Below are 23,803 nucleotides of genomic sequence, written 5' to 3'. Positions count from 1 at the left end.
TGCTACTTTTGAAAAATGTTACTCTTAATTTCAAAAACTTCATGAAGTTTCACTGAGGTGCCTGTAAATTATCAGACACCTCATCATTAACACCTGCTGGAAAACCATCATTCTTTGAGGATTTAAAACTCAGGAAAAGCATTTTAATTTTAGGCTCTGAGTCACAGTCTAGCACTACCGACCAAAATCTGGCATAAAGCTGAATTCCAGATTGAGAGTGTGCCCAGTTCTTGGGAAAACACATCTGCCCAACAATACGAGGCAATCCTGACAATTACCACAGTACTTTTCTTCACAGTTCTCCCTGAAACACATTTATGCATTAGATCTGTAAAATACCTGGCAATGAATTAACTAGAGGTCTTGTGTAAAAACTTCATTACTTCATTATTGGTACTCCTCATAACCATACAGAACATGCCTGTACAAGATACTCTGTGAGATAAAAACAGGCTCAAAAACTGAAGCAACAGGTGTGAAACGTTATCAACTTGTTTATAAACTTTTAATTACTTTCTGAAAAAATGTCTGAAATGTATTCTGAAATTCTACAACCACAGTGCTCCTCATTTTATCAAGATACCTGAGATGTTACTAAGTTGTCATGGCCTAAGGTAAACTAAGGACACATTTGTGTGCAAAGTACAAATTCACTCCAGAGATTAGTCTTTAGATATTAATTCTGGCACTCAACATCAATCCTTAAGCAGTTAGTCAAGCCTACTTCAGACATCCAACTTAATTGTCTGGATTGGGCTAAATGTTTGATCTTGCTCTCCGTGCATTGCTAACTTCATCTTAAACACTTCACACTACTTTTGGTGGAAAATGATGCCTAATTCTTGTCAAGCAGTTACTATTTTAAGTACATATTTACCATGTAAAGACCTGAATATAATCACAGTTCATCTTCCAACTGTCTATTATATTATTTAATTAAGAAACTTTCCAATGTATTCTTAGAAAACAGGAAATTGAAAATGAAAAACAGTTTACTCCCTTCCCACCACATATTCTCCTGCTCCCAAGGTCATTTAAAGAAAACAACAGTAATAGATCACCATACATATGTACACACAAAACACTTCTGAAAACAGTTATACTATTATTTAATCTGATAGTGACATTCAAACTCTGGAGAACTACAGCAATAATTCATGTCACATTTTTCAAAAGCTGTAAGGAATACTGGCCATTTTAAAAGGAGTCTACAAGATTCAATTTTCCTCTTTGCACTGACAGAAATTAAACCCTTATCATGTAAAGCTCCCAACAAGCAGCTCACACTTCAGAACACAAAAAATTGCTTCTGCTGCATTAGTATTTAGAATTTGGTATAGGCTTTTCACTTTTATATTAAGATTTGATTTTCAGAACTTTTCCTTTTACACAAAAAAAACTTCATATGTTTCTGCAGCTTGTATTTAGTTAGTCTGAAAAAAAAATCTTTAAGATCAGTAAAGTCATATTTGAGGGTTTCATTTTGAAAAAAAGTCTTAACTGTAAAAGGTCTAAAAGCCAATGGTTAGGACTTCAAAAATATATCAGGTAAAAAAAAACTAACTATTTTTCTTACCAGGTGTAATTCCTACCAGTTTATTACTTTCTACCAATGAACTTAATAAAAACAGTCAACCATGCCATAGTAGTATTAACTTTACATAGAATAAATATTAAATAGTCCACAATTTAACAAATCCTTATTTCCTCATTTCATTTCCTTTTTTTCCCTCCCCATTTCCTGTTTCTTCTGTCACTTCTTCTGTCACATCAAGAGTATTCATCTCCACTCCGACAATTTTTCTTTTTATTTTTCCTTTTCATTCTACTTGTCCTGTCTCTAAGATCTCCCTTCAACTCATCTCAGTCCCAGCCACTGGAGTGGATAAGTCCATGCTGAACACCCGGATTTGAGATTCTCTCCTTTCTGGCTCAGGATCATCCTGGGCCATTAATCTTAGTTGAAATGCTATTATAAAATTTAATAGGTATGTCATGTATACAATCCCTATTTCAACTCCCATATGACTGTAACAAAATAGGAGGCTGGAATCTCTTTTAACGGAGAAAGTAAAACCTAAACATAAAACATGCAAAACAGCTTTGCTGGCTATGTATACAGTCCTTACAAGTTCACATCAGTAGTTTAAAACACAGAGAATAATTTTCTACCCTGCAGAAATTGTCAAAGCTCTGATTGCAGTCTTTCATCTTAAGTCTCTCCTGCCACCTCTCCCATCCCCCTCCTCCCTTGGAGCTGGGTTTGTTGACCCATCCAATGAAATGAAAGAGGAATATTGCTGTCTTTCAGCTATGCTGGTTCTACATCCTTTGTGACCTTTAAGTGATGAATCTCTACACCTTCCACCTCTGCAGGTGGCTTTATTTCTCCGGCTCTGACAGAAACCCAGTCAGGCTGCTGCTGGGTTGGGCTTGTTTTTGCCTGCAAATGGAAATTTTTGCGGTCTTTTGCCCACAGCACCACTTGTTGGATGACTCTCACAGAAAGCTGAATTGAATAATGACAGCATTCACTGTTACTAAAGCAGGGTTAACCTAGAGAATCCTTTCCATACTCAATAGCTTCCATCTCTCCGAGAGATCACTGGATCAAAGCAACTATCTCACACAGCCTTATTACCAACAGTACAGTTAAGATGCTACTGCCTTTCAGATTTTAAGCGTTACATGCTGCAAGCACTCCAGGTCAAATGTCCTGTCTGCTTCAAGCTTCCCAGGAATCCAGGACGGGCTGGCAAACACCACTCTTTGGGTCACAACCAGAATAAAGTCTGTGACTCTCAGCCCAGCAGCCCTGACCACAATTCAGCTGCATGTGAAGTGTGACAGAGATGTCCCTTCTGGTCCCTACAATCTTTGCAGAAAACACAAGAAGCTGGACTGGCACAACCTCTAGTATTTCACTAATAAGTAGTTTGTTTCCAGTGACAAATTTTCTTTTAATTAAATCTTTTAATTACAGATCAAAACCTTCTAGCTCATCTCTATCACCCTCTGCTTCCCCCTCAGCTGTTGAAGTTTGCAGCTGTTCACAACCTCTTCATAGTCCTTCTCATGTATCAAACCTTTTCCTGGAGCAGAGAGAAATAAGAACTTTAAAGCCAATAAAACAATTTGTAGCTGCAGGTACTGGCACTGATTCCCTTGCGTTGATACCAGTACTTGTGTGAATCTGCAGTGAGCTGATGCAGAGGTCTAAACTGACAGAAGAGTAATCCTCTGGGAAGCCTTTGCAATCCCACAGATTTTCAGCAGCAAATTCCCTAAACCACCACATCCTGCTGAGTGAAGGTGTTGATGCAAGAGAAGGGGCAGACAGCACTCGGCTAACCTCTCTAGATGGCAATGATCTAATAGCATAACTATACACCTGATCACAAAATAAAGTCCTGTACATGTATTGACCACACAGAGTGGCTGGAGTGGTCTCTCTCAGGGAACATACATTTAGGACAAATGAACTATAAGCACTTAAAATCTCAAGTTACATTGGACTCATTCAACAAACACACAAACACTGCATAAAGCAAAGTCCAGCATACTGCACTCTTTAGCTTTCTCACAATTCACATATAAAAGAGGGTACTTAACACAAACACACAGTTGTGTCTTACCTAGAAATAAAGTGGTTCCAATTCACATTCAAAAATCCAAAGGGGCGATGCTAAACATTCAACGTCCGTCTGTCACGAAAAACATTCAAGATTACCCTTGAGGTTGGCTTTGCTCTTCCCTATCTCAATTTTGCAATAAAACTTTCTAGTTTAAAAAAGAAATTTCCATGAGAAATGGAGGTTATTCTATTGAAAGTGAGATTTTTAACATCCAAAAAGTTTTGTAGTCATACCATTAAAAATGCAGCTGGGTTGAAATGATTGGGTATTCAAACTAAATTTTAAATCATATAATTCTGCTGAATAGTTTCAGCAGATAAGTTGGATTTTATAATGAGCTGTTGCCAAGACTGGTACAGCCAAAGGAAAATAATATGCACAGATAGTGGTATGCATTATATTAAGAATTAAAAGATACAATAATGAAATCATGGAAATGGAATACATTTCCAAAACATTTAGCAATTTAGTATAAAGGCTATATTCATTTAAAACAATATTTATATTGAAAAAAGTCCAGTTAAAGCAGTTCTAAGTTCAGAAATTAATTTTCCAATATTTTGAAACTACTGAAATAAAGAATGTAATTTAAATATCCAATAGTGATCATTTCATTTTCCAAGTGTTGAGGCAGGGGATGTCACTAGAAAAACAAGGGGACCAGGTCCTTCATAAGGTTCTATACAGACAGCTATTTTAATGTTACTTTTTCAACTCTCTAAATAAAATAAGAGTGATGCAAGCTTGCTCCTGGAATAAAGGTGAAATTAATAAGGAAAGCTACAGAAAAGCTTGGAAGTGAACTTCAATTTCAACCATAACCTTAATAATGGTAATATAGCTCCACAAACACTTTACCCAAATATTCAGTCTCACTATCCTCATAGCCTCAGAGGTCAGCCATCCAGTTCATAAATCAGCTTAATTCAGCTTCATTAGGTTTTGGCTTTGAAAAACACATGGTTGTGTTTCTGCAGCTATATTTATAAATATGTGACTAAAAACTTGGTTTAATCTAATTATGGACTTTTATTAACTTAATTTCAAAACAGTAACCTTGACTGCTGCCTAAAGAGGAATTATCTCTCAAAACTCATGTGGTGCAGCGCAGATTTGGGCTTTTTTTTCCCTAAAAATACGTTCCTTACTGCAAATTGTGACAATTCATTATAAAAGCAGATTAAATTATATCAAAATGTAACACTAATTTCCCAAGTAGAACACCCACACGGGGAACTAATTAGGAATTGCTCCTCTGTGTAAACAAATCTTTGTACCAATTAGCAGCTGGTCAAGTCAGGGAACTCCCTCTCTCTAGGGGAAAAAAAATTTTTTTAGCATTGATTTATTTTGCTGCTGGCTGCAAATTCTCTCCAGTTCTGTAGCAAAGCATGGTATTTGCAACTTGTATTTCAGACACTTTGATGGAAACTCAGTCAAGATTTGGGGAAAAAAAAAAAAAGGTAGTAGAAGACCCATAAAAATCACAGAACCAGGACTTCAAACGGGATGTGAACAAATCCTGCTCTCTGCCTAAGCCAATTCTGTCCCAAGGGTTTAGACAGACCAGAACAATAACAGTGAAATGACTCAAAACAAACAGTGGAGTAAATGAAAAAAGTACATCGGAAGGAGAATTCTCAGTTGTTGTTCTATAACAAGAAAAGCAAACAAATAAAAACTTCAAGGTGAGAATATTATGCCCAGATAGCATTCTGAAAGCATCAGTGAGGCGCAACAGTAAAACTGCATAAAGGATGGTATTCAACAAGGGCTGAGAGTTCATTTATCATTGATGTCGTTCAAATCTGCTCCACAGCTGTTCTGTGCAAGTCTAAAGTACCAGAGTTGACTCTTACCTTGAAGATGATCCAGAGCCTTCCCAATACTTAAACAGAGGCTGCAATCTGTGGATTTTAAAATTTATTTAAAAGGATCATTATTAATGACACTTTTAATTAACAAGTAAAAATCAGAAAAGTTACTTAAATGCCTTCAATAGAGAACAATTTCATTTTTTTCAAAAGCAAAGAGTACTCTGCAAGGTGTCTTCTACTGTGCATTACTCCCAGAGCCAAAGTTCAATTAATCTCATACTAGCGTACACCAGGGTAGTGAAGGACTGTTGCAGAAACACCTCAGGACAGGGAAGGACTGGCAGCACTGCAGAGAACCCAGACACCCACCTTTCCCACAGAGCAGTGATGGAGTACAAGACAACTCCTGACCCTCCAGTGCTACAGGGCTGCAAAAATCAGCTCTAAATACCGCTGCTTAGTACAGCATTTACTGCTTCAAGATGTAAGAAAACATGTCCCCTTCCCTCTTGACCCAACAACAACAAAAATCACAGGTCTGAAAGACTCTGGAATTCCAGCACTAATTACATTTATAGAGAAAAACTAAATTTTCGAAAGAAAACCCCAGCAACTATCAAGGAGAACCTCTTTGTTCATCTGAGTTATAAAACTACAAAACCTTTGCAACTTATACAGAATAGCTATCCCTCAGCACAACTCAAGCAGTAGCTAGGACTGAACTACATTTTTAATCAAATACAACATTCTAGAAGTCTGCTTTTTAGTATTTTTAAAAAATATCTCAGATATCTAAATTTCGTTCAGTATAAAACAAATGAAAAACAAAATCAAATGGGATATAAAAACAATGTCAGTGTAATTTACGGAGTTAATGGGATTAGCAGGTATGAAAGGGGCATTAAAATAAGACTACAAACAGATGCCAGAAATCATTTCTTGTCTGTGAGCAATAACTGCATGGAATGGGCTGCAAGGCAAGCTCACTAAGGTATCACATTTGGATTGAGAGAGATTCCATTGAGTGAGAAAGCCAATGCCATGGGAGGGAAGGAGGATAAACTACTCTGAAAAGTTTAGTTTCCAGTTTGGTATCTTTAAAATATTCCTTAAAAGTGGAGATAAACATCCCAAGATTGGCATCAGAGTTTTCCATAGGAAAGCTGAGGGAAGGAAGAGGAACAACACTTTAATGACTTCAGAAAATAACTAAGTACCAAGACACTTTCTTACAACACTGTGACTTAACCACAGGGTGAAGAAACATATTTATGAGCAACCACTCTTCTTCTTGGGAGAATTTGCAAGTCAGAAAGAAAGGAAAGTGATCATTTCTTTAACACCAGCCTGGCAAAAATGGACTGAAATAAATAAAGAACTCTGAAACTTCAGTAAAATGCTGCTCGAAGGGAAGGATATTAGCAAGGAGGCAAACCATCATATATTAACACAGAAGAGAAAATTCTGGTTTACTGTTTTGGGAAGCTACAGCAAGTCTATTTATCTCTAGTTAAAATGCATTTATAAAATGAAACACGGGAGTCAGTTTGGTTTCCTTAGTGTAGTAGTCTGGGGGACCTGCTGGGAGTAAAGCTTATTATCCTCCCAGGGATTTGAGCAGTCATAGTTCACAACCAATTTGACTTAAGGAAAAACACAGCTGCTATTTTGAAGGTTTCCTGCTGTGTAAGAAATAATTAAGGCTGTACGATCAGTATTCAACAAAGCATAAATAGCAGAGATGCTAAATTAATTCTATTTGGAAATAAGGAGTTAAGTGAAGCTACATTACAGAATGGACTACATAATGTTCAAAGGCAGAAGAGGAGAGTTAAATGAGAGGAAGTGTGTGTCAGAGGCCAAACTCTCCATCCTAACTATGCAACCACAACATTATTTCATGTTTTAGAAGTCCTTTATTCAAGAAGTAGAAAGTACAAGTTCCAAAATGAAGCAATGACTTTTATTCTGATTTAAAATAAAAAACCAAGGAAAGGAGCAGCAACTGAACACACTTATCAACGTAAAAACTGAAAAAAGCACAGACTCATTAAAATCTCTACTACCAACCTGGTACTATTCAAATTTTAGGCAGAAAAATGCAAGAGATGGCAATGGCAATCCCGGTAATTCAGGGCACTTCATCCTTAGAGCATCCTGACCTGAGCTTTGATTCTTTCCCCACATAACCCTCAAAGCACAAACTGCAGCAGGAATTCCCAGCCCAGGAATGGCACTGTCTGTGTGGGGACTGGGAGGTCAGTTTCTGATCGCTGGACCACGGCCAGGAGGAGGACCACATGACAAGGTTACCAAGAAGCCTATGCCATCCCAACAGCTATTCCTCAAGTCCTGTAGAACTGAGGTGGTGAGACAGATGGCTGAGCTCCACAGACTGGAGTCAACCCATGAGGTGTCTGTCGGACCAGACAGTGTAAAGTCATTAGGATGCTAATAGCTTTAACACTGCTTAAAGAAAAAAAATACACCCACACACAAAACTTCACACCCTACAGTTTTTGCTAAATATAAGGTTAGACTTGCACCTCCTAGACAGGAGGCAAACAGACAATTAGAAGCAGGCTGAGACATCTGCTGAAGACAGGGATTCTCTAGGGAAAAGCTAAGGATCATGACAACTCAGGTTTGCACTAGCACTGCTCCTTTAGTTAACAGACAGCAAAGCTTAGTTAGGGATAAGTTTTACTCTATTGCCAGGATACACATCCTCTGGTTGAGGACATTCTAGATGCCATCTGCTTAATACTCAGGTTATTCATTTTGATTTAAAATGCCAGGCCATACTTCTTCAAATATATATATATATATTTTTTTTTTAACAAGTACTTTCAAAATGGCTGATTATACTTGTGTATTCTCTGGGGCTTGTCTTATAAAAGAAATATGAAACTCAATTATTCCATGATTTTAAGTTGCTCTGGCTCATTTTTCCAGCTTCCCAGACAGCTTCTCACTTCCAGGCTTGAAAGAATTGCTCTTCTAACTTCCTAAGCACACATTGATAATGCTGCTACTGCCTCCCCAAAGAAGCTGCTGAATCCCAGCTTCCTGGAAAGCAGGAATTGTGGCCACATATATGTCAAAAAATAAAACAGATCAGGGCACACAGCCACGTTCTGGGCTTGGAACCAGCAAACACATTACAGCTTGTAGCTGGACAACTAAAATCCTATTCCTCCATACAGCCCAGCCAGAACCAAACAGACTTTTGGAAACAGTCCATCGTCTCTCCCAACCTCAGAACTATGCTTGGGCATTATCTGGGAGAGTGTTAGTTGGCATAGAACAAAACTGTGTCATGAGCAGGACTAAAAATGTAACAGTAGAGTCGCACGCCATACCTACTCCTTATTTAGTTCCTGCTATGAACATGCATCACAAATACAGTACCCAGTTGCTTCTGGAGAACATAATTTTTAGAAGTTAATTCCATAACCAGCCAAATGTGTTTCAGAATTAACAGATCAACCTTGCTTAGCTGGCCGCTGCTTTCAGGGGAACAGAACCACATCATCATGTAACATCTGAGCATTTGTGTTTCCATGAGTATCATACGCAGCACACGTGAAAATTTGCATTCTCTAGGTTTTGAAGCTTTTTAATGTGTTCAGATGGACTGAACATGAGCATCTGATTTCTTAATTTCGGCAAGCCTGGACTGCTGCCAGTACAACATTAGCCCTGATTGTCAGCTGGTATAAAATGGGCATAGCTCTATCAACTGCATTCCGATGCACAGCTGAGATTCTGCTTCTCCAAGCTTCATTCACATAGGAGTGATGGGCAAGGAAGAAATTCATCTTACAAGATCAGCATTTTAGGAACAAATCTGTGGGTTTATTTCAGTAATTCACAAAGTTATATATGTCTTCACAAATTTGTCTTTTTACGTCTAAGTCAAAATTCCCAAATTAATTACTTTTAAAAAATCCATGCAAACCTGAATTGAAAACATTTACCCGTATTTTGTGCGAAAAGGAACACAAGCAAGAAGTTGTTGTAAAGACAAGAGAGGCATATAAAACTTTCCAAAGGAAAACACAACTACCGTGGTGCAAATATGGATGTAAATATTGTACTTGGCAAGAATTACTGTGTATAGATGTGATTATGCAGTGTCATAGGGGACTGAAAAACCATTCTGACAATACAAAAACATACAACCCTTCCACAACTGCTGACCCCCAGATCATCATCTTCAGTTCCAACTCCTCCCGTTGGAGTCTTAAGTGCAGTGACACTGTATATTGGGTTTCTGTGGCCAGGTTTTGGTAGTGGGGAGGGGCAGTGAAGGGGAACAGGATATGATGATACAACTTGCCACTGGCCAAGGCCAACCCCATCAGTGCTGGTGGCAGCACCTCTGGGATAACTAAGTTAAGAAGGGGGAAAAATCTGCTGCAGAAGAGCAGCTGAAGAGAAAGTGAGAGCATGAGCACAACAGCCCTGCAGACCCAAGGCCAGTGCAGAAGGAGGGACAGGAGGTGCTCCAGGTGCTGGAGCAGAGATTGTCCTGCAAGCCCTTGGTGCAGCCCATGGTAAGGCAGCTGTGCCCCTAGAGCCCATGAAGGACCATGGGGGTGCAGAGATCCATCTGCAGCCCATGAAGGACCCCACAGTGGAGCTGTGGGTGCCTGAAGGAGGCTGTGACCCTGTGGGAAGCCCACCCTGGAAAGGCTCCTGGCAGGACCTGAGGCTGATGGAGAGGAGCCCACACTGGAGGAGGTTTGCTGGCAGCATTTCTGACTCCATGGGGGATCCATGCTGGAACAGCCTGCTCCTGTGAGACTGCATCCCTTGAGAGAGTTCACACTGGAGCACTTCATGAAGAACTGCAGGCCATGGGAAGGACTCACATTAGAAAAGTTTATGAAGAACTGTCTCCTGTGGGAAGGGCCCCATGCTGGAGAAGAGAAAGAATGTCAGGAGGAAGGAGTGGCAGAGGTGAGCTGAACTGACAGCAACCTCCGTTCTCCCTTCTTCTCTCATTTTTGAGGGAAAGAAGTAGAAAAATTGACAGCAAAGTTGAGCACAAGAAGAAGAGTAGAGCGGGAAGAAGGTGTTTTAAGATTTGGGTTAACTTCTCATTATCCTACTCTGATATGATTGGTAATAAGTTAAACTAATTTCCCCAGGTGGAGTCTGTTTTGCCCATAACAGTCACTGGTGAGGGATCTCTCTGCCCTTATCTCATGCCACAAGCTTTTCATTATGTCTTCTGTTCTCTGCCAGCTGAAGAGGGCAGTGACGGAGCAGCTTTGGTGGGTACCTGCCATCCAACCAGGGTCAACCCATCGCAATATTGACAAAACTGCTTATTACTCTGTAAAATCGTGAGCACCCATTTATAACTGTTGCAATACCAGCTGCCAATCTGGTCCAGTGAGTCCACCTAATAATCTACCTAATAGCCATCTGCTCCAACCTAGTAGTCCCAGATGAACGCCCAGACTCTGATTTACCTGTGAATACTTTAACTGCAGTGCCTTGAACTACAGGTACAATTTCAGTCTTCCAAAGAGAAGAAAAGATGACAAATACGTCTCAACAATGACATCAACACTCAACTAAAAACCATCACTCCAATAAACCATAAAACTGGCAGATCTTTCAAGAAAAACAGCCAGAAGTCCACAACACAATAAAAACCCACCCACATACGCGAAGTAACAAATTTATTAAATCCCAGTGATGATAACACTGCAGGCATGAGACAGACATCTGTTTTTCACAGATCTTGGCCTACATCCTAGTTCGGATGTAAAAAAAAACAAACCTAAAAACCAACAGCTAGAGAAAAAACAAATTACTTTAGATCCATAATTAGTATGGTCCTTTTGCTCTCCCCCCAGGATACCTACAGTGATACTAGAAAAGGGTGATGTCAGGAAATGTAGGAAATGACTGTTCATTACTATGATCTGAATTTTCTCCAGCTCCCTTTGGACTCCTTGATAAAATGCTTCACTTTGTATGAAAGTAAATGTTTGGGTCGAAGATCTCCATTCTTCATAATTGTCAAAGAAAAAAGTCTGGTTTGCACAGACATTCTGCTGTGATTTCTAAAACTTCTTGTTTTGGACTGAGCAAGAAGAGAGACAGCTGATTTGTACATTCCCATGTCAAATCACTTCACAGCATCAGTAAATAAAGGGAGCAGCAAGACTGACTAAACCCAAGCCGATCAATACTGTGAATCATTGACTCAGAGATGGCTTTGAACACACACACACACACACACACACACACACATACAGAGGATTTTAGCTGGCAGCATGGGAGTTGACCATCCTGATGCTTGCTGTGCACTCTGATGCAGAATCAGTAGCCCATCAAACACCATCTAGTAATCCATGCCAGAAACTGGGTGGAACTCATTCAGAGGTGCTAATTGCCTTTGCTCTGTGGAGAAACTGTGACCCTCATCAGTGGGAGGGCTGTGCTTTTTGTCAGAATATGTCAAAGGAAGGCAGCAATTCTTGCTTTATTGTAAAAGAGAGTCACTGAGAGACTCCAGAGTAAGAGAGCTCAAGGACTTTGTGAAAAGGCACAGAGTTGTCCAGATTTGATCTGAGTAAATCTTCAGAGAATCACCTAATTAGTCTGATTTCTGGAAAAACTGGAGATGAAGCTTTTTAACAGTGCAAAATTAGGCAATGAATTCAGGCATGCCTACCTACAGTCACTGGCACAGGATGGGAGATTACCACATACAGTCATCCCTTAACAACCAGCAGGAAAGTGTCTGAAGGTTTGGAGGACAGCCTAATCCCTAAGAACAGAAGTTATCTCCTTCCAAACTCATTTATATCTCTTCCCTTCAGAATCTCTCATCCATGCAAAAAGAAAAAAAAAAAGTTGTTATAGGAATTAAATGTCTGATTGCAATGTCAGTTGAAGGAAATACTACCACATACTTTGCTAGTAATACCACATTAAACACAGCAGGCAGAATGTTTTGTATCATGTACAAGAAACAAAGCTACCTGAATAACTTCCCCCCCACCCCCTCCCTCTGGCCCCAACTTAATCTTGTGATTCTCTCTAAAGCAAGTCATATGGCAGCACTTTTCTCCTTTTATGGGCAGAAAAAAAGGAAAAGGAAGTCAGCAGCTGAGCGGGACTGCAGTGCCACATGAATTAAGCAGCTCAGAGCTGTGCTGCTCCTCTCGCATCCCTACCTCAGTGCATTATGGATAGGTACTCTCAGAAAGGGACACTATGAATCAACTTCCACTTAATGCATATATAATTACATGTCACTGAGTGTTTCACACTGAACTCGTCACCACAGCATGTATTAAAAACCAAAGCATAGAAGGCATGTAATATATTTGCATTGGCTTATCTACCATCTCCTTCCTTTGTGTAAATGTCCTGTCAATAGCAGGCAAACCTCTTCTTTGGGAAACAGCTGTAGTATGACACTGAGCAGCAATTAAAATTATAGTACTTTCTGCTGCGAGAATTTCCATGTGTTCCACACTGCCCCAGTGCACCCCCACACCACCCACACCCCCCTCGGTCCTTTTCACCAGCAGCTCTACGAGATGGAATCGGGGACAGTTATTAAGAATCAAGTTTAGCCAATTTGATGCTTTTTTTGAGAGAGAGAACTGTGTAAATTTCATTAGCTCAATGTAGGGAAAGGTAAATGACACAACAAAATTCCCTATGTATCAAGAATAAAAGCCTTATTGTTATTTTATCAATGGAAAGAAAGGAATCATTGTTTCTGCCTCAATAACTGATACTAGACAATATGAGGACTCACATCCATAAACAGCTACAGTATTGAGAAATTATATAGAAACCCACCTCCTCTCGATAAACAGGTGATGGGATCAAGAACTTCTCAGTACTCCCTTCTCCAACCCAAGCACAGGCAGCAGATCCATCAGCCAGAGAACCACAGTCTGCACATGACCATGGGCAGAACACCTGCTGTGGGTCTTAGAACACACCTGTCAGCCTTACAGGTACCACCACTGAGCCAGAGCCACCCTGCTTTCCTCCAGCTTTTTATACAGGCTCATTCCGAGTCATATGTGGCTATTACAACTTAATTTGACTACTAGAACTTGACTGCTTTGTTTGGAAGTGATGCTGAAAACAACTGAATTCAATTACATGAGCTAGGCTTGCTGGGTCACAGCCCACATACTTCAAAGCTAAAATGTAGATAAGCATTTCCAGGGTCAGAGGCCCTGTCCTTAAAACTTTTTTTTGGCTTTTTTTTTTTTTAGGAAGGAAGCAGTCTCCCTGGTTATCAGATCATTATCAGGTCAGATCAGATGGTCAAAACAACAGAGCTCAGTAAGGAGTTTAAAATAATCCCATCATTTTGTGAAGTCTAGCACTGCTCTTGCATGAAATATGACATTTGCAAATATATGAATATAAGTATATTTTTTATTAAAGATTAACTATCTACTCCTTAGAAGCTTTCAAGCTTCTAAGTTGCTACAGTGTATTTAATTCTCTATTGCCAAATATTATTTCTTTATAAACACTATTTCTTTAAAAAGTAGCATTTAAAATCTGTAGGTGTCCCTTTGCCTTATGAATAAATTAGAAGACACTGAATAACAGCAACCGACAAAGTACAAACACTTTATTACAATTGTGGTGACTCAGACTGTCAGGATTTGGCAGCCCACAGTGTTCCTCAGCAGCAGAACAAAAGGGGATTTTTTTTGGCAGTTTTACTTCTAGTTCAGTAAAGGACAACATGATACTGTCTGTGCCTTAATGAATCAAAACCTCTGTAAAACAAAGGCATAAGTAGTCAGACCCCAAAAATTTTCTGTCTCACAGTATAAAACCAGACAAACATATTACCTATACATCTAGGACCTCTAATATGTGTCCTATGGCCTTGTCTTTCTGGGAAAAAATAAAATAAAAGCAGGAAGAGTATCTAGCTAGAGAAATACATATCAGTTCTACAGGCAACACAGTCCCAAAATACCTCAAGATCAGGAAATATTTTCTGTTTTCCTGTTGAATACAAGAGACATTGATAAAAAATTCTAAGTAGATTTTTTAACACCTTCACTAACTAAAAACATAAACCCCAAAGACCTAAGTATTGCACTATAATAACACAATCTCTAATGTATTCAGAGCATAAAACACATTTTAAGGGAGACTCATTTTCCAGCACCCCCATCATGATCTCATCTGGAACAGCAAAACCATCCCTGCAGTAATTGGTATTACAGAGCCCTGCTGCAGCACAGCCTTGGGAGAGGGAAGCATTCCAGTCAGTCCTACAGGGCTTTTATGCTTTAATAATAAAAAAAAAGAAAAAAAAAAAAAAAAGGAAAAGAGTTACAAAATATCAGAACCCATTTCCCCTGCCACCATCCCAATTCTTAGGGAGAGGATTACAGACTTATTTCCAGAAGCTTCTAAAGATGCCAACGTCCATCATGAAATCTGTATTTGAAGAAGTCGCCAACTGCCTACAGATGATCCTTGAAGCAAAATACAGCAATTACAGAGCAATACAGTACAGACTGTGTGTATGTGGGTGGGACAAAGTACAACTGAGACAAAATTAGACTGTTCTTGGAAATAAAACATAACAAATTTAACAAGCTAGACTTCTCAAATCTAAACAGATCTCAACAACTCTGAGAAATGTTATCGAATTTTCCCCTTGCCATTGCTTCCCTCCCCAGTTTCCACAGTATTATAGCAATGCACTCTGAAAAATTAGGACCAACAGATCACCCATACCAAATAAATATTACTGTATGTCTTCCATGGAGGCTATTTAGAATTCTGGAATCAATTTACTGGAGATAGAATCATAAGGATCAGTTACCAGAGAGAATTTTCCTTCTTCTCCAAAACCAATTCTGCTCTGTAAGTGGCACCATCACTCAGCATTTTGATAACAGCTAAAAAACCAGTAATCAATTTTTGCCCCACAGCTCCACACCATTATTAACATGCACCAGAGAAACCGGAAGACGAACTTTATCACCTCTTCCCAGAAAGCCATTAACTCAAGCTAACCTTCCAGATTTTATCTGGGGCAGCTGCAAAATGAAAATTATAATGATCAAGCTAGGTATTAAATACACTCACAATAAAGAAAATAAAACAGAAACTAGGTTTGCTCTGAAATATCTTTGAAAACATGAAAACAACCCTTTCCTCCCACTTCTCAGAGTAACCACATACAGCTTAGGCAACAATAGTCTTAGGACACTACTGGGCTCAGTTCAATTCCAGAGGCAAATAATACTGAGCTGTTTTGAAATATCCCAGTAGGTGCTCCAGGACATGGGTCTATGCAGGACATGGGTCTTCTAGCCTCCTTGAGCCTGCTAACCAAGCATAGATGCAACAGTTGTTGCAAAGCATCTCATCCAGGACAAAACATTTGCACTGGACAACTGAATCAAACCAGACTCAAACTGCATCCTAAAACCAAAAGAAAGACTTTCTCCAGAAGTCCTCAGTCTTGCCAAAGTCTGGCCTTCATCCCTTCAAAATCTGCGCTCTTCCTAGATTTACTTATCCGTGTAAGTCTAGAAACCCAAATTGGACTCACAAGAGAATTCTGAGCATGGCTGCAACAAATTTGGGTGTAGAAGGGAAAGCAAGATAACTGGGATAGCAAGCAGGACACCACCTAACCTAATAGGTTAGAAAGTTGTGAAGGCTTTACCTTAAACTGATGTCACCTATTCCTGGAAGCTCAAGAGGTACCTATGTTATTAAAAAGGGTTGTAAAACCCTCAGGCCTCTCTAGAAGCAAGATACATTCCTTTCACAAGCTCCTGAGGAAAGGAGTCATGCAATTTTGAAGTTTCGGATGAGAGGGCAGGAGCATGCCCTCAAGCACCACCGAGCTATTTAAAAGCATCAGGAAAGCAACCACAGAGGAAGTAGAAGTGGGTGGTAGGCTCCTTTCAGGTTGAGAGACTGCCTCCCAACCACATCTCTGCACACCAGGGTAGAGCCCTAAACCACAGGCTATTGTCTGTCCTAAGACTATTTCTGTAGAAGTTATAAATTGGAAAAATATTTACTGGATGAAGAATGAAACACCTATAGAAACCAGATTTCCCTCACCTGAATGCCTTAGTCATAGGGCAGGAGTTTAGGCCTCTGGCCTAATTACTGTCTTGTTTTTGTTTTATTTTTTTCCCAAAGGTGACAGGTGAAATAAAGGACACTGTATGACACTCTGTTTCAGTCTCTTGGGAAGAGGGTGATGTGAGCTCAAGGTACTTAAAGCTAAAAAGGACAGGGAATAAAATGTCACACTTAATGAATGAGGCATGCAACTAATGCACCATAAAACATGAAGAGAAGAGAGATTAACATAATTGCAAATGCTTTTACTCAAGTTTGAGTAAATAGCTTACACTTATTTCTTAGCAAAACAAGCTTTTCTAATCCTGAGGGAACAATCCCATATCTGGGTGCCAAAGGCAGTGAAGCAGGAGAGAGATTCCACTCTCCAGAACAGTCTCAGTAGTTAACAGCTATGGATGGATGCAGAATGGTGCATCTCATTTTCTTCACAGTAAAAAATGTAAAAAAGTGTGCTTTCAGACATGGATTTTAGGACCATCAACCTCAGCTTTGAGGCATCTAGTTGTAAAATAGGCCACTCAAATAATTTATGAACTCAGGCAGTAATACAGCAGAGAGAAGAATCCCCCCCCCAACAAATCCCATAAATTATATATAAGAAAGCTTCTAACAACTATTTAAACTTTAAGTTAAACCTGTGTATCAGAGAGATACAGGACAGTGCAGAATTACTTTTATCTAAAATGTCAGTTTAAGTATACACATTCCCTTAAAAACACCAAACCACCTCCACAGTGTTTTTATATTGTGCAAACTTGCACTCTGTCGCCCCAAGCTCATCACAGACAAATGGGATCAAACTCAAGATTTCAGTATGCTCCATGCCATACTCTAGACACAACTCCCATGCTGAATGGATGTTATGGATGCTCTTCACCAGGCCTGAAGAACACAGGTTCATGAATCACATTTATTAACCCAAGACTTGAACCAAACCAGACTAGCATTTTGATAGGCACACTTAACACAACAAGCTGCACTGCTACTGGAACCTTCAAAATTAATGTTTCACACATTATAAACATCACAAATTCCTTACACAGATTTACTCAAAGATAAGACTAAAACTTATGCACTAGCTTCACCTTTTATGGACTGCTGGTCATCCAAACCATGTTATTAAAATCAGTCAACCCATCCACAATGAAAAGCACTACAGAAGTACTGTCATGGACAGGAGGAAAAAAAAAAAGTAATATGCACAAAGAAATCCCTCAGAGCACTGGTTTTCTAGTCTATTGACAAGTTCATGAAGTAGATGAGAGTATTTCAGTTGTTAGCATGCCAAAGTAACCATTCCTGAGTTAAGGCTGAGTGATGTTTAACTAAATCTCATGGCTGGTATCTTCATGTTGGCATAATTTCTAAACATTTTAAACCTACAATACTACATAAAAATCTTTCAAGCACTTGTGTGTTAGTGCTGCACTGGGTCAGTCCTGAAAGGTTATGTCCCATACCTATTACTGTTATTTTGTTTCTGTAGGATCAACTGCTGCTGCCAGTTTAAATCAAGAACTTGTATTGAGCAGTATGTAAAGACAGAAAATAAGACACGTTTTTCATTTTAATTGGAAGCAGGAATTGTTTTTCTGTCTAAGTAGAAGAATGATAAATTCCTGGTACTTCATAACAATTAGGACCTGTACAGCTCAAATCATTCAGATTGCTCTCGTCATCATTCACAAAAGTGCAGAGCAGCTTCTATTACAATTTTAATTTAAACAACAAAATTCAAATTTATGACTGCATTTTTTTGCAGCTCTCAAACTGCCCCATATATTAAATATTTTAATTCATGCCTCTCAAACTGTTTTCTCTGATTTAGTGTTACTGTTTTGCATTCCTAGATAACAGGAGTAGAAAGCACTGCTAAAAGAATGATTGATAATATTGAAATGGATCCAAATACATACTGAATTCAGTACAGAGGAAACACTAAGATGTTTGGCTGCTTCAAATTAACATACATCGTTAGCATCCATACACCCCTATCCACTGACATTATAGGTCCCAATAAAATACCCTGTTTGTCTCCAGGGATTTTAACAGAAGACTTAATGATGTCTGGATCATATACAGGGTTTGGATACAGAATAGCATTTTTCTGGTTTGTATAAAATGTGAACTGAATGATTAAGTTCATGTGCTACTGCATGTAATATACATCTAGTGCTCAAGAATGCCAGTAATTCCACAAAAAATATTTTACAGTTTCTCCAAAAACTCTAATTAGAATGGCAATTGGAAGTAGATAAAAATATGATCAAGAGATCTTATAGTATCTGTACACCTACAAAATATTATTTCTGTCGAAGTACAGGAATTGTTATTCATCTAAATAACATGTAGCATTTAAGCTCGTTTTGTATATCACACAATGTGGAAATCTGCAACATACTGCACATGCAAATCCTCAATGCCTTTGTAAGGCTGCCATACTGCTGAGGACAAGATATTTCAGCCTGACAAAACAGCGTCAAAAGTGATGTCATGAGGACAAGCTAAGCACACTAACAATGAATTATCTTCTCAGTACTGTAAAATTCACTAATAGACTCACTGTCATGGCAAAATGACATCTGACGACAGTAATTATGCAATAGTATCCAAGATGAACACCATTTTTCCTTTCTGACTTAATCAAGGGTGTTTTATTCTAATTACTGGTATACACTGTCTTTTCAATCACTTGTGGTTTGTTTATTTTCAGTTTTTAATAAAGAGCAGAAGTTCTTGGTGGGAAAAAACAAAGCATCACTGCAAAAGCAGCACAGGGGGGTACTGAAGAAGTGCAGAGCAGAATACACTAAAATATTGCAGTCTTTGAAAAACCATGTATGTAGCTCAGAAAGCCTTGCTTATACTTGCCATAGTTTACATTAAGTGAAACTTTAAAGACCAGCAGTTAAACTATACTACAGCAGTTTAAGTTGAAGAATAAAATTCTTAGAATTTTATTCTTGTTTGCTACTCTATGCTCTTTATAAAATAAAGTCAAACCTTTCACGATGTTCCCATAATCTGTAATTTATTTTCATTAAAACACTTATTTTAAAGTCTACCATAGGAAACAGTAGGACTTTATAATTAATTTTTAATTTGGGCCTGGTGAGATGGAGGATTGGGGGTATTACAGGAGAGTAGAAAAAAGATTTAAATGTGAGAAATTACAAGGTTTATTTTTTAAATTACTTTCAAAAAGTACATTGCTGATGTAACGGTCTTCCTTACATGTTACAGAAATACGAAAGTCACCATAACAGAGAAAAAGGAAGTATCAGCTCCATTCTTCCATGTGTAATAGGAGTTGGGGTATTTTTGTAGAGCTGTGCTGAGCATGTGAAAATCTTTGCCCTCAAGGCAACCTCAACCTCATGTCACGACAGCATTTCATTCGAAATCTCCCCCCTCTAAGAGTTCACTGCCAAAGTAATTTTAATTTTTTATGGCCTTGCAGATGATCAAAACAGAAGAAACAATGCAAAGATATCTCTGTCCCCCTTAACCTACCCTTTCCCCAAACACATATAAACTGACTTTAGAACTGGTAACAAAACCGGAGTGTGAAGGTGGTCTGTATGGCAATTAGAGACCAAGAACAGACTGGAAATCAACTCACATCACCACCCTCGGCAAGTTATTAGCAGCACCACTGAAAGCCTATGCAGTTAAGTGCCTCTCTGTGTAGCCAGTGAATTACAGAGCATTCGATTTTACACAGTGGCACAATGTATTACTGAGATCTGAGCAAAACAAACCCCAGATGAAGATAATAAAACTAAACGGTCTTGGAATCAAATGAGGAGCAAAATAATAATAGGAATAATAGATACAAGCGTGCTATCTGCTCGCTGCAACACCTCCCAACATGGACAGCGATTTAAATGAGATGAATGCAGCATTACAGAGCCTGTCTTTCATCTCCTGTCTAGCTACATCCCTCTGGAAACGCCACGCTTATGGCACCCTGCATCCAGCAATCACCAGCAGCTGGAATAGAAAGTTTTCGGTATAATCAAAGTTTGAAGCTTAATCTCCCTTTGCCCACCCCCCACTCAGTCCAGCCAGGCACAGCGACGCGCTGTCTGACCGCCACCCCGGGCCAGCGCGGAGCTCCGCCGGGCTCCCCGGGCCCTGCCGCGGGCACAGCCGGCTCCGCACCGGCGCTGCTCGTCCCTGCAGCCGCGGCGGCTCCGGCACCCACCCGCCGGCAGCGAAAACCCGGAGACTTCCACCCGGGAGAGCCCGGTGGCCGGGGAGGCGTCTCCTCGGCTCGGCGAGGCCAATCGGGCGCCTCCGCTGGGGCTCGCACAGCACCCGATGCCTCTCCAAGCGGGGCTGGGGGCGAAGCCAGGTCCCGGCGCTCACTGCCCCGGGGCCGCTGGCAGCGCTCCGGGGCCGGCGCTTCCCAGGCAACAGTTGGCCGGGTCCCGCCGGGTCCCCCCCGCCACCGCCCGCAGCCCCCCCCCCCCCCCGGTGCGAGGGACAGGGGCACCTCGGGGAGGACGCCGCGGGGCCGGGGAGCGGGCACAAAGGCGGCTGAGGAGGCTCAGAGGGCGAGGGGAGCGGGGAGACTCCGGGGCTGCAGCGCGCCGTCCCCGCCCCGCCGCGATGCGGGGGCGCCGAGAGAAGGAGCAGCAGAGGCGGCTCAGCCCCGACCCCGCGCAGCCCCGGGCTCCGCCGTGCCTCCCCGCTCTTACCTGGGCCGCCCGTCGCCGCTGGCCGCCGCAGGTACCCTCGTCCATCCCCCGCCGCTGCCTCCGAATCAGCCGCCGGCGCTGCGGCGCGGCCCAGCCCGCCCGGCCCAGCGCGACGCTGGCAGACCCGCCCCGCCCCGCGGTGGCTGCGTGCGGCTCCCGCCGGCGGCCGCCCCGGGCGCGGCTCCCCCGGACCCGCCTCCCGCCGCCGCGGGGCGAGGCGCCCTCCGATGGGGATGGGGGTGGGATGGGGCCAGGGATGCGTGTCCCATCGCGTGCAGACCGTACGCGGGGACGCCCTCGCTGCCCAGCCGGCGGGTCGGGGCGCTGGGCTGTCCGCTCGGCCGCTCGGCGGAATCAGGGCATGGGTGCGTGTGACTGTCACCCGCACTGGGGACATCGGCGCTGCTCCAAACCCTCCCTGTTTCGCAGGGATCCCATCCTCCTCTCTCCGGTGGCCTCTGTTGTGGGGTGGGGGGAAGTGGGACGGGACGGTTTCTGTGTGATTCTGCGACTCTGAACCCTGGAGTTCGGAATTTCACATACATTTTTTTGTGTGTGTGTTTCTGGCTTTGCAGAAGGCATCGCTTCCTCAAGACGTCAAAACCAGATCTGAGCCCATTCACAGCTCGTGAAAATACTTTGTACTTCCTCTTGCTGTGCTGGGGGTTAAATGAGGTTAAAGTCGCCAGAATGGCTGTGCAGCACTTGGTTTCCCCCTTCCCCAAAAGCCAGTCTGTGCGTCATTTAGAGCGGGAATGCAAGAAAAGGAAAAACAAAACAAAAAGTGACAATATTAGAAATACAGAAATACCTGCTTGATTGTTCAAAGGGCTTTGCTGGCTAAGCTCTTTAAATGTGAGAAAAGCTGTAATGCTGACCACAAAGCCATCACAGCTCCGTGCCAGTGAACCTGAGAGTTCACAGCTGCGTTCTGCCTCGGGCAAATATGTTGAGGAGAGCTGTGTGCTCAGAGAGGTGTGATTCTCATGAATAAGGCAAGTTTTGGAGCGCTGCGAAGTGGAGTGGTTTGGTGGAGCTGTGAACATGTAGGGCCTGCTGCTGACTTGACCCTCTGGCCTGTCACTCCCTCTGAGCAAGGAGTCCAAAGCACCATCACTTTCATGATTTAACTTCTTCCCTTTACCCAGGCTTGATCCAGATGTCCTTGAATCGTTCTTTTTTTAGTCTGAAAATTCCAAATTGTCTAGTTAGAAAATGATTCGAGTGACATACTTAGTCTATTAAAAGGCTGTCTCTGTTGCTGTAGCACATTTAGTATAGCTACCCTTACTGCACCCAGCTTAGTAGAACACTGAGCTGCTGGCTTGCATTTTTTACCCACAAGTTTCAAAGTACCTTTTAAAAGAAGTAAATAGCATTGCTCCACTTTCAAGCGGGAAGAACAGTCACGTGGAAAACTTGAACCAGGAGAAAGAACTGAACCTCAGATTCCCAGCTAGCAACGCAATGTCCTCTTTTAATTATTTTTCTGGGGCATGCATTCTTACTGCTTTTACAATGGTTATATGTTGAACTGGATGCTTTTACAAAAGAAGAGGCAGCTGTCATCCATCTTTTGGTAATATCCTAACTCTAGTTTTTAGAGAGTATATTCATGCTTGCTATGTATGCTCTCAAGTTGTCTGTACTGAATACATCAAGGACTTAGCCAGAAGAATATTTTTATTCTGCATTCAGGTAATATTTAGGAGTTAGAAAAATCCTACTTTTAAATCCTGCAAAATTAAAGGGACTGCTAGATATTGATGAAATTAATTGTAGAGCATCTATGTGTAGTGTCACATACTACCATAAGACTGAAGTTGATCAGCCTGTAGGGGAAATGGCAGGCGAGTGATAGATTTCGGATTCTCAGCTTTGGACAATGACGTTAGAGACAAGGAAACAATTATTTAACTGCCTACTGGCATAGTAGCCAAGCCACAACTGTCTGTGTGAAACTGTTATCTTAGTGCTTGTGTGAGACAAAATCAGTTTGCAGCACATTGGGTAGGGTTCAGATTCCTCAGTAAAGTAACTTCTGATCACATAGATTCTGTGACTGATCTCACATATCAGCCAGTTTTTCTTTGAAAAGATTCAGGATACCTATGATTTTCTGTCTTATCTCTGCTAGCCCCATCCCAATACCTCAAGCACCCTAAACTTTCTCAGGTTAAAGGATGTGCTTGCATTTACACTGGCAAATTGTGCCTCTAAATTTGGGTATGCAGACACCTCTATTTCTTAGACATTATTTAGGTGTCTAATCTCCCATAACAGGCAGTACTAAAGTCCAGGTCTTGTGCTTTCATGAAGTAGTTTCACACATCACAAGAAGCAGGTAGGCGTCTAAAATCAGTTCTCCAGTGAGCAATGCAGTGGGCCAGCCAGGAACAGTCTGGTTATCACAGCTTAAAGCTACCCCAGTTCTGATCCATAGGTGGGATAAGCACAAACATCCAGAGATTTTGAAGTTACCCTTGGGTGTCTTGCCTTACTTTCTGCT

General features: G+C 41.1%; 1 protein-coding gene across 6 annotated transcripts in view; it reads right to left on the bottom strand.

Annotated features, from left to right (window-relative positions):
* CYRIA (CYFIP related Rac1 interactor A) overlaps positions 1-21,476 on the bottom strand; it is a 55,980-nt gene extending 34,504 nt beyond the window's left edge. For 2 of the 6 annotated variants that reach the window (XM_038131335.1, XM_038131334.1), the window contains exons 1-3: positions 21,295-21,476; positions 5,495-5,542; positions 3,636-3,704 (exon numbers count right to left, since the gene is read on the bottom strand). The gene's annotated coding sequence lies outside the window, so the exon portion shown is untranslated. The remainder of the gene's footprint in view (positions 1-3,635; positions 3,705-5,494; positions 5,543-21,294) is intronic. The other 4 variants (XM_038131340.1, XM_038131336.1, XM_038131338.1 and 1 more) reach the window with 4 other exon arrangements.
* Between the last annotated feature and the right edge of the window lie 2,327 nt (positions 21,477-23,803).

The sequence above is a fragment of the Motacilla alba genome, chromosome 3, assembly GCF_015832195.1.
Source record: "Motacilla alba alba isolate MOTALB_02 chromosome 3, Motacilla_alba_V1.0_pri, whole genome shotgun sequence".
NCBI classification, from domain to species: domain Eukaryota; kingdom Metazoa; phylum Chordata; class Aves; order Passeriformes; family Motacillidae; genus Motacilla; species Motacilla alba.
This window is presented reverse-complemented; position numbering and strand designations above follow the sequence as displayed.